A 12,109-nucleotide genomic window follows, 5' to 3' on the forward strand; every position below is an offset into this window, starting at 1 on the left:
TAAAAAAGGAACATAGCAGTATGCTGGAAAAACATCAATATATGGCAGCTCGGTTTGCAATCGGAAATTACGACAGGTGCCAAAGTAAGACAAATATTAAGCGATCGCTCGGGTGAACTGTTTTAGCGGATTGCCGAACACATCTTCGAATTAACTTTTTCATGCCATTTTTTCTTGGTATATTGGTATAGAAAGAGATCAATATTGGAAACTGTTGATTTGTATATCAAATACAAATACCGCATTATCAAGGACATTCAATATTCATATAGGACTGATCCATTTCGGTATTTATTTTGTGGTGTGAACAATTCCCACTGGAAATAGCTGTCGCGTTAAGTCGTTTCATTTTCTTCAAAGCATTTTACCAGATCCTGAGTGCTTGATTGCGCTATGCCGGTATATGTTTTTGGTGTATCAGGTTGGTTGTATCTACAAGCATTTTAGTGTTTACCCGCCCCTACTGCAATGCCACGAAGGAGGTGCATGTGTTAGGTACATCAATAAGTTCAAGCCATGTAGCAGGATTTCACGTACTCGGCTGAGATCTCAGGAGATAAATAATTTGGAAGAAAGCTATTTGCAATGCTCCGTACGAAATCGAGTTTATGTAGACAAGCTCTGCGAAAACTTTCAATTCGCAGCAGCGTGAGCTAAAAAAGAAAAAAGAAAGTACGATATCTTCCAACGCGAGCAGAATAGTAGAATGTGAATCTAATACGTATTCTACTATTCAAACCATGGCGCAGGATTTCCCGTACTCCTGTAAGATGTGTAAATCAAGACTAAATCTTTTATTAGCATGTGTTGTCGGGCTAGTTGGTGCAATATTTCAGACAGGATAGTTGAGCGAAGAAGCCACACACAAGGCAGGGTACGGGACAAGCGAAATTCGAGCTCGTCCGCTACCCTCTTTTGTGTGCATCTTTTTCGACCAACTATCACGTCTGAAATAAAGCTGTTTGCAATGCAGCGTACGAAAGCCAGTTTATGGAAACTAGTCATGGGTCATCATTCTGAAACATTCAAGTTGCAGCGCTTGTCAAAAAAAAAAAAAATCTTGTCGAACGCAGTAGGAACTGTAGAATTTTAATCAAATATGCAATATATATTATTCGATCCGTGGCTGCTATAAAAACCGCGTGGAAGGAATTCATGTACACAGCGGAGAGAGAAAAAAATGGTCACTGAAAGGCAATCTATATCGACTGGCCTTGTATCATCGTTATGAAAATGTTCGGGTGGCGGCTGCGTGCGCGCAAAAAAGAAAATGTGGTCTCTTAGCTTGTTGGTTTTAATTGCAGAATGTGAAATAAAAGTTCATTCTGTTATTCGAACCACTTGGCTGGAGTCCACAAAATCAGCATAGTACTCGCAAGATGCATAAATCATGGAGAAAGCTTCTGTAGGGACAGATTTGAAAGCTAGTCTATGGCAAATAATCTTGCTATGTCATCATCAAAACGCACAATTGGTCGGTGAGGTTGCTCAAAAAGAAGAAAATCTGATCTCGTCGGACGAGGACTGAGTAGGCAATCGGGAAAGTGGGATGTAGTGATCACAAGATGGTAAGTTTTCGAATTAGTATAAATCTGAAGAGGCGACGAAACAGATTAGTATTAAGGAAGTCCATCAATGAATTAGCGGTGAGGGGGAGTGCAGAAGAGTTCAGGATCCCACTACAGAATAGATATTCAGCTCTAACCGAGGATGACGACATTAGCCTAGAAGTAATGTACAATAATTTCACAGATATTATTACTTAATGCACTGTAGAAGTAGGCGGTAGTTTAGTTAAAGAGGATACCGGCAAGGTAAGGAAACGAACGATTTGATTATGAAATGCTAAATTATGAAACCTTCCAATCCAACAGACTAGATACAATTGGTAGTGGTATCAAAGCTAATCATTAAGCGCAAAGTGGCCGATATAAGGAAGTATAACATGGAGAAAAATTAAATATGCTGTGAAGAACGGGGAAAGCCTCAAAGCGATGAAGAAGAAATCGGGCATAGGCAAAAATCAGATGTATGCGTTATGGGACAAGGCGGACAATGTCATGAGGAATATGGACAAAATAGTCAAAGTAGCCGCAGAGTTCTATGCTTACCTCTGCAGTAGCCAAAGAAGTCAAGACAATAATGAGATTGGCGGTAGGGAAGAGCCGCCTCTGACAAAGGACGAAGTTAAGAAAGCATTAGAAACTATGAAAAGGGGCAAAAAAAGCTGAAGATATTTTGAAGGAAGAAAAATGTAGACTTCTTGAAGGAAGAGGGGGGGGGGGGGGTTATTGTGCTAGAAAAACTGGGTTCCCTATTTACGCAGGACCTAGTGTGATAGATCGTGTCATCGAGACGCAAATTTATCCTAATGCTTAAAAGAAAGCGGACGCTAAAGACTTAAAAAATTACAGACAAATCAACTTACTATCTGTTACGTATAAGGTATTCAAAAAGGCAATCGCTAATTGAATCCGGACAACCTTAGACGGCAACCAAGGAAAAGATCAAGCAGGTTTTTGGAAAGGGTACTGTACTATCTATCATCTATCATATCCATACTATTAACAATGCTGGGAATATAGCCAGCCTTTATACATAGCATTCATTGATTCCGAAAAAAGCATTTGACTCAGTAGAAACCTAGGGGGTTATGGAGGCATTGCTAAAAGAAAGCCAAGACATTTACTTTCGGTAAATACAGGGAAAGGGGTAATTCGTTAATACAGTGCTGGGAAATCGATTTATGCTTTTCTAGTTGTCATTACAGCAGATTTAGTGGAGTTAACAGCCATTTACCAGTCATCGCACTAATTATTTAAATCTTCTGGTGCTTTTCAAGAGATTTACCTTCGTCTATTGTATCAATTTCCTGATAAATAATGTGGTCGTCTGCAAAAACTTGTGTATTAACATCATGGTTAGACGCTGGATTGTTTATGAAGAGTAGAAAGAGGACAGGCGCCAATACTCAACACAGCGGCACACATGGCCTGTTTGGGAGGTGTGGTGTTTAATTTGTACGAACTGTGTTCTGTCAGATCTCTTAATCCAGTTAACTGTGAATCCATGACCTATTATAAGCTCTAGAGTTTTAAATCAGTTTGGCATGTATAAACCGGTCAAATGCTTTCGAAAAGTCTAGTAGGATTAAGTCTGTTTCGTTCTGACCCTATATGCTGTGGGATAAGGTGTGGACTGGTTCTATAAGCTTTGTTACTGTTGAACGTCCCTGGCGGAAGCCATGTTGAAATGGGGATGATATGTTTTCACTTTCAAAGAAAACTGTTATGTTTTAAGGATGATATTTTCGAGTATTTATCCAGCGGTGGTTATGGAGATTGGCCTATAATTAGTAACATCGGACTTGTTTTCTGATTTCTGCTTTAAAATAAGAGTTGCAGCGATCGCGTAAAGATAGAAAATACGCCTGGCATGTAAGAGGACTGTGGTTCGAACGTTCGAATCCCGGTACCGCGCAATTCTTCCCCAGAATTATAATAAAAAAAAACCCGCGTTTCGTTGGAATTCCATAAAACAGGTTTGAGGTGCGACCTGATGTCGGTGAGCCCCTCCGGCAACGCACTTCCTCACCAAAACAGGAGTTGACGACCCTGGTGCAGTAATTGGCCACAGCCTCCTATGATTAGTCCTACAGAGCCCCGACCCTCAGTCACCAGCGGCTGCGGAGCAACTGACTACGGCGGCGGTTAGACCTGTGACGCAGTGAAGAGTGCTAAGACTTTCTGGCTCCGAGGAAAGGCCGACATTGAAAAAATGACCCTGGCAAAGTTTAAGGCTAGAACCCTAGCTAGGAACTGGAGGGTATGCAACGGGATCTTATAGGGCTTTGTGAGGTTAGGAGGCCGAATGAGGCATATACTGTACTGAACGCAGGCATGTATGTGTTGTCGATGTTTGCCGGAGAGACGAGAACTAGGAATATGTTTCCTTATCAATAAGGATATAGGTGGTAATATAGAATTTTATATGCATAGCATTAATGAGAGGGTGGCCGGCATCGTAATTAAGCTAAATAAATTGTATGAGCTGAAGGCTGTTCAAGCATACGCACATAGTACATGTAGCCATGATGCCCAGGCAGTTGAAAGCTTCTCTGAAGATGTGAGATTGGAAATGGGGAAAGTAAAAACGCGATGTACTGTACTGATGGGCGACATCAATGCCAAGGTAGGCAGAAAGCAAGCTGGAGATTAGGCAGTGGGCAACTATGGCATTGGATTAAGAAATAGCATAATTGGGTTATTGGGTTCATAAGAAATGAACCCAATAAGTTACGAATCATGAATACCTTCTTCGCCAAACGGGAGAACCGAAGTTGGACATGGAAAAGCTCTAACGGGGAGTCTAAAAATGAAATTGATTTCAAACTGTGCTCTAACCCGCGCCATAGTGCACGATGTAGAGGTAATCGGATAGGTGCATTGCAGTGACCATAGGATAATTAGGCAGGTGGCAGCGAAAAAAATCAGTGAGGAAGAATTCCATGAACGAATTAGCGATAAGGGGAAAAACAAGAATGTAGGCTCTTACTTCAGAATACTCCGTGCTTACCGAGGACACCGACATTATATTGGAAGCAATAAACAATAATTTCAGAGGTATGATTCTGAGTGCGCGGTAGAAGTAGGCAGTAGAATTGTGAGAGGATACCGGTAAACTGTCTACAGAGACAAAAGATTTCCATGATGAAAGCCTCCAACGCAACAGACCGCATAGAACTGGCAGAGATCTCAAAGGTAATCCATAGGTGCATGGTGGCCGACATAAAAGAGTCTAACGTGGGGATAATTCAGCATGCTCTAAAGAACGGACGTAGCGTTAAAGTGGTTAAAATTAAATAATGCATAGGCAAGATCAGATGTATGCAATAAGGGACAAATGACGGGCCCCCGCGGTCAGGGGACTGACGGGTCGTGTGGGCGCTCGTGTTAAATGCATGTTTGTGAGCGACCGTTCTTCAATTCTGTCGTTAACGCGCTCTACCACCTATGCATGCAGGTATGTGCGGCGCATAGCCGCTCACATTTGTCCCTGTTCCAAAGTACTACAGCGATTCGAAGCGCGCTGTTTCTTCGGTGACTTAATATAAGAGGGTAGTCTACCATACATGTTACGAACTGTGAACTGCCGTTTGTGCGCTGCAGGTTTTTTTGTTTGTTTTTGTTTTCACTGCTTTTTTATTTTGGGGGTGGGGGTGCGTCCCATCTTATGTGAGAAATCCACATGTTTTTTTCTCTTACTTTCTGATTTCATACACGAGCATGTAGATTTTTGAAGCTGACTCCATGGTGTCAGATTTAACCAGATCGACGAGCCTCGCGCTGAAGTTTGGTTGGCCGAAACGCTTTTTTTCCGCCAACAGTGGTTCGTCATTGGCTGTCGTTTTTCCTTTAAATGAATCGAAGTGCGACAACCAGGACTCCCAATTGTTATTTACGTTTTCAGAGAGAAGTGGGCGTGAAAAACGGTTAAGCGCAGCAGCTTTTTTGCTCTTAGTATCTAAGTTATGTTTCGAAGCCGCTCTCCAAGCTGTCACCCGCCGTGCTCGTCCAGGGGGAGACGGTCTGTTCAGCTGCTGGCATTCGAAAGGGTTCTCCTCTCACCCGCTGTGCTCGGTTGCGCTGACCGGCGGTCTGTTGAGGTGTACCTGCTGAGCACCTTGGAGAAGTACTCGGTGTCGAACCAAGTTAACAGCATGTTTATTGCAGTCACCCCTGACACTTGTTAAATGGGCTCTCTAAACTAAGACCATATCGTTAAGCCAATAGGGACGAAGTAACCGCTCTGGGCGGGGCCATTAGGCTCCAGCATAGTTCCTCCTCAGACCTGTAGTGCGGCACGCACAACGTCACGCGTGCACATTCCGTGGAGTTTAAATCCATAGCCGTGGTCACTTACGTCCGTGCCGGACAGCCCGAGTCCCGTGGGAATGAGCTTCCTCGCATCCGCTGCTCCTTACACAAGAGCCCAGCGCACACACACACACACCTCCACACACCGTGGATGATCTGTGGTTCGGAATACTGCTGCTCGCCTTGCCGACGCCGACGCGGGACATCCGGAGTCGTCTTGCGGGCGGCGTTGCGTCGGCGACTTGAAATCCGCGCCAGCCAGGCATTCCGCGGTCCAGGGTCACGGGAAATGAACCAAAAGGCACGCACCGCGCCGGCTCTCAAGTGCAAGCACCGCAGCTGCGCTCTCGACGAGCAGGCGCCTGTCCAGAAGCCGGCGGTGTGGTATGTCGCGTTGATGAGCGCAACAATCTACCTCGGATGCAGCAAGATTTCTTTACGTGTTGTGATCTGGCCCAAACGGCTAAGCAGCGGCTTAACACACACCGATAGCTTCTAAATTAAATATACTCGTCTTGTCGATGCAAAACTCGAGAGAGTTGGCTGCTGTGTAAATATCTGTTCAAGAATAACCAAACGGGGTTGTACACTCCAGCGGTGGCTCTGTGGTAAAGGCTCTTGACTGCTGAGCCCGAAGACATAGCTTCGATCACAGAAGCGACGGCCGCGCTTCGATAAGGACGAAGCTGAAGTGTAGTGTGCAATGTCAGCGCACGTTAAAGAAACCCAGGCAGTCGATAAATTTCCGGAGCACTCCACTACGCCGTATCTCATAGCCGATGCCACTTTTGGATGCCAAAGTTCATATACCATACGAAAACTGAGTTGTATTGGTCCAGCTAGCATTTTGCTGCGGTTTCTTCCCCATGTACGAGAATGTACAGGTGCGGGCATAAGTAAACGGAGCACGCTCTTCCGTTACAATTAAAATCACGTCTTTCGCGCTAGGGATAAGAAAACAATATTTATTCAAGTAAAATGGTAGTAGCGTCTACTACCGCATCGCGGATTCCAAGACTGCTACTTTTAATTATGCAACGCGCGAAAAACGGTAGAAGGAAAAAACGTGCTCCGTTTATTTTTGCCCGCACCGGTACGTGCAGAATATAAAAAAGGTGCATTATGCTTGACATGCAGCGCAACAGTTTGTTATCGGATATTAGGTTCCAGAGATCAAAAGAAATGATCCTAATGTGGCTGTGTTCATAAATAAAGCGCTAAAACTTTTCCCAGCTGTTAGCTTTTGAAGTCAGATGAACACTAATCGATTTGTTCATGTGACTAGCATACACCAGGCGAACGAGAACACAACCTAATTGCTGAGGTTCGAAATGGCTGGCAGGAAAGAAGAAGAGCGCATTGGAAGTGGAACTATATGCGACTCATACGCAACAGTAATGTTTGCAATTCTTGAAAAATGTTTTATCGTCAGTAAGGGACAGAACCGGCATTATTAGCGCAGCGGTGTGATGATCCCGAGCACAGTTAACGTGAACGTAAAACCAAATCTCATAAATAACAAGTCGATTTTAACTCTACGGCAATGAAGATCTTGCTCCAAAACAACCCTGCGGTGAAAATATTTTCGCCGATTTTCTTTATCGTCCGAAGGCTATTCAAACGCAGATGCCATGCAGGCGCGGCCGCATCATCGCGCCGCGGCTCCAAAGTCCCCAAGGAAGCGCCCGCGCGGCGGCGCGCTGGTCGGCAGAAAATGGCCGCGGCCGGGTGTGGCTAAAAGTACCGGAATTGTGGAGACATCGAAAGTATAGGAATCGTGGGACATCGAAAGTACCGGAATCGTGGAGGAACGCTAATATTATCTTAATTCATAAAAAAGGTGACGCTAAGGACTTGAAATATTACAAACCAATAAGCTTACTATCAGTTGCGTTGAAAGTATTTACCAAGGTAATTGCTAATAGAACCAGGACAATCTTAGACTGCAACCAAGCAAAAGACCAAGCCGGTTATAAGAAAGGGTACTCTACTATCGATCATATCTATACCATCAACTAGGTGATAGAACAATGGTACAGCCCCTGCACTTAACATTCATTGACTTCGAGAAAGCATTTCATTCGGTCGAATCCTCTGCGGTCATGCAGGCATTGCGAGATCAGGGTGTAAGTGAGCAATACGCGAAAATGCTGGAAGATATATATAGTGGTTGCACAGCTACCAGAGTTCTGCATAAAGGAAGTGAAAAATTGGCAATTTAAAAAGGTGTTAGCCCCGGAGACACCATCTCCCCAGTGCTATTTACAGCTTGCTTAGACAGTGCAATAAAGGCAAGGAATGGGAGCAGTCAGGCATCAGGGTAGTTGGAGAATATCTCAGTAATCTGCCATTCGCTAATTCCGTTGCCTTGTGTAGTAACTCGGGGGACCACCTGCAACTAATGATAAATGATCTAGGCAGGAGAAGCAGAAAGTTAGGCCGAAAGATTAACATGCACAAGACTAAGGGAATGCTAAACAGCCTGAGTAAGGAAGAGCAGTCTAAAATAGATAGCGAAGTGTTGGATGTGGTAGGGGAATATGTCTACTTAGGAGAGATAGTGACCGCAGATCCGTACCACGAAAGAAAAATAATTAGAAGAATAAGATTGGGATTGACTGAATTTGAAAGGTACTCAAACGTTAATGCTAGCCGCTTATCGATATCACTCGAGAGGAAAGTATATAACAGTTGCATCTTACCTGTACTCACCTATGGCGCTGAAACGTGGAGGCTAACCAAGAGAGTTCTACTTAAGTTGAGGACAACGCAGAGAGCAATGGAACGGAAAATTGGCGTAACGTTAAGAGGTAGGAAGCGTGCAGACTGGGTCAGAGAAATAACTCATTCTACTGATATTCTAGTCAAAATTATGAAGAAGAAATGGGAATGGATAGGCCATGTCGTTGAAAGAGTGAAAAACCGATGGTCCCTAAGGCCAAGAATATGGATTCCATGGGAAGGTAAGCGTAGATGGGGGCGGCAGACAATTAGGTGGGCGGATGAGATAAAGAAATTCGCAGGGGTCAGGTGGATGCAGCTAAAACAGAACCGGGTTAATTGAACGAAAATGGGAGAGGCCTTCGCCCTGCAGTGAGTATAGTCCAGCTGATGATGATGATAATTTCCCCGCTTTTTCATTCTAATGGGGGATGAGACGTCGACAACGTCTTACTAAAAATTATGGTTAAATACTTAGCAAGCCATCCAGACGGCGTATCTTTTATAGAAGTATTTGGGCCTGGCCCTTTTCTGGCGTCGATAATTAATCATAGGTTAAATGTCGCACGCTCAGCAACAGTTAATGATAAAATTGGGTTTTTTGTTCATGCGCTCTAGGGAGGTATTCTGCCATTATTATTAGCAAGAACGGAGGCAAAAAGAATGTTAAAAGAATTCGCTGGGTTTAGGCTTGCTTCTTCTGTGGTTTGATTATCATCATGTCATTTCGGATTAAGGTAGTTCCAAAATATTTGAGGATGCTTTTATAGAATTATTTACGGTATTAGTAAAGTAGTGCTGTTTGGTAGCCTTCATTCGGTTTTTTATGCTTTGCATTGCTAGAGTAAGCTGGTGTCTGGTTTGAGCACATGATTTAGTCTTCAAAAAGTTTTGAGGCGAATATCTTTGCGTTTTGCATGTGTGACGTCGCGGGTAATTCACGGGTTGCGTCTTTGCATTTTTTTCTTCCCATATATGGCACGAACGTCTGAACGCAATATGATAAAATTGTTGTAAAAGCGTGCCGTAATGAATCAATATCAGTAGAGTCGTGGCGCGCAAATTCGCTGAATGAGCTGTGCTCGAAGAAAAGATGATCGAGCAGAGTCGTGTCATAAGCTTTTTTGAAATCTGGGAAAGTAGCTTGCTGTTGTGACAAAGAAAGCATATCACAAAGGCGGACGCTACATAAGGTTAGTTTGTGGTCAGAGATACCATCTAGAATTATCGAGAGGAAAGCTGTCGCTTAGTAATATCAGGTCAATTATATTGTGCGAATATTTTTGTACACATGTTTTTTGGGTAGAAACATGAGTGATATTAAACTACAGCATAATATCTAGGAGAGTGCCTTAACAAGAGGAGCGATGTTGCAGTGTGCGCCACTTGATATCTGGGAGGTTAAAGTCGCCGAGCAATAGTAATCTATTTCCCAGAATGTGACGCTGGATGTAAAGATATAATGATAGCATAGTCAAGATGACATGAGGGGCTTCGATAAGCACAGCCTACCTCAACAGAACAAGAACCAAATTTCACTTTGGTAAAGATTGCCTATACGCCTTCAATATCAGAAACAAATATGTGCTGGAATCTTTAGATTCAAAGAAATGGCTAACCCACCGCCTTGGGTTTTTCGGTGCTTGCGAATTGCGTCGCAGTTCGTGGGTGTAACCTCAACACCAGTGATATCGAGCGTGAGCCACGTCTCGGTCACGGCCATAAAATCTGGTTTTAATCCACTGAGCATGCATTGTACTGAATCTAGGTTGTTAAGGATGCTCCATGCATTTACGCTGGGGAACGTTATTTCGTTTTGTGCTGATGTCGACACAGGCACAATTTTATTGCTTCAAATTGAGTGGTTTTTGGAGAATCAGTAGGACTGGGTTCAGATTCCATTGGCCTAACACGAAAAGCTCGCCTTTATTGCGTAATGTATCGAACACAGGAGCTACTTTGTCTGCGTTGACTTTACACTCCTTCGCAAAGTTACCACAGCTTCTTCCTAATGCCACCTACACGTGTGGGAATATCTTGACTGGCTGGATAATCTTGACTTCGACCCCTTCAGCTTGGAAGAGTTTCGTAGTATTTTTTTTTTCTGTCGCGAGAGTCACGCAGTTTGAGAATAACCGGTCTGGTCTTTTTTTGCAATGTAAGATCGACCCAGTCTAATGATGCTTACAATATTAACGGGCTCGAGGTTTAGGATGTCTTTTACAATTGTCTCATCGACTGCTTTTCCTAGGACGTCACTATCTACATCTACGTAGATAGTGATGTAGATAGAAATTGTTCTCGAAGTCCAACCATATATGATCAGGTTGGACTTCGTGAACGATTTTCTACGTCATCTATTTTCATTTCAAGGTTCGCTGTTTTTTCCTTTGGGTTATCAATTTACTGTACACATGTTGATATTTTGCTACCAAGCACGGATAGGTTTTTCCAATTTTGCGTCAATGGATTTCAATCTTTCTTTCTTATATTTCTTTGAGGTCATCGGCTATGGCCTGTAGTTATTTCATTAGTTACGTCATGCCTTGTCCGGGGGTTGGTTTCTACGTCATCAGCAAGTACCAGTAACTTCACTGCATAAAGCAGGTCACAGAACACTGGACTGATCTGCCCTGGGTACGGCAGCACCGAGAGTCTCGATCTTTAGCATTATGCCGTAGCATTTGCTCGCCTGAATAAAAAGGATAGTGGGTTGGTGAACCGCATGCTTGAGGTGCTGCCGTGCCGAATGTTCTCATTTGTAACACTAACGACCTGACCCGTTCACCGAAAATTCGGATTGGCGCCGACGCCGGCTTTGTGAATGAAAAATCACGAGCATGGCACTGACAGGCGGCAGCTGGTTGCAGAAATGGCCGCACACTGACTGGACGTAGGATTGCCTGGCGATACGTTTGGCTGCAAACTCAGGCCTTTCATATGGGCGGCAGATATCGCAATCCGCCAGGAAAGTCGCGCTCACGTTACTCCTCGAGGCAACGCAGGCAAATTAATGCGGCTCCGTTACACCGGGTGTTTATATGTGGGCTGGTAGCCGATGCGATCTCGTCATACCCTTCCAGGTGGAGCTTAAGTGTCCCCCATAATGTTTTCATGTATCTGCGCGCATTCGTAGTGTATATTTTGCAGACTTTTTGCTTTTTATATGTGCTGCCTTATCTTACTATACTTTCTGTGCAATTATATAGCACGATCGGTGAGCTGCTACTGCGCAATACACTTCTAAACTTCTAGTGATCTTTTCGTTACTTCGTTAATAGCAACATGACACCATTTGTGTAAGTTATTTCTGTTACTAGCTTTAGACCACACGAGTGTATTGTTCTATAAAAAGATATATATTTTACTTGTCTTGACAGTCTCCAGCGTTCAAGAGTTTGTTTGCAGCAACGAATTCAGCACCTTATTTGCGATAGCAATGTGGTCATTATTCATGTATTTCACCTCTCGAGAAATCCTATACGGAGGAGGTCGCGCAGCAACTTCAGCCC

Source organism: Amblyomma maculatum, unplaced genomic scaffold (assembly GCF_055883805.1).
Source record: "Amblyomma maculatum isolate TAMU_Amacu unplaced genomic scaffold, ASM5588380v1 scaffold_18, whole genome shotgun sequence".
NCBI classification, from domain to species: domain Eukaryota; kingdom Metazoa; phylum Arthropoda; class Arachnida; order Ixodida; family Ixodidae; genus Amblyomma; species Amblyomma maculatum.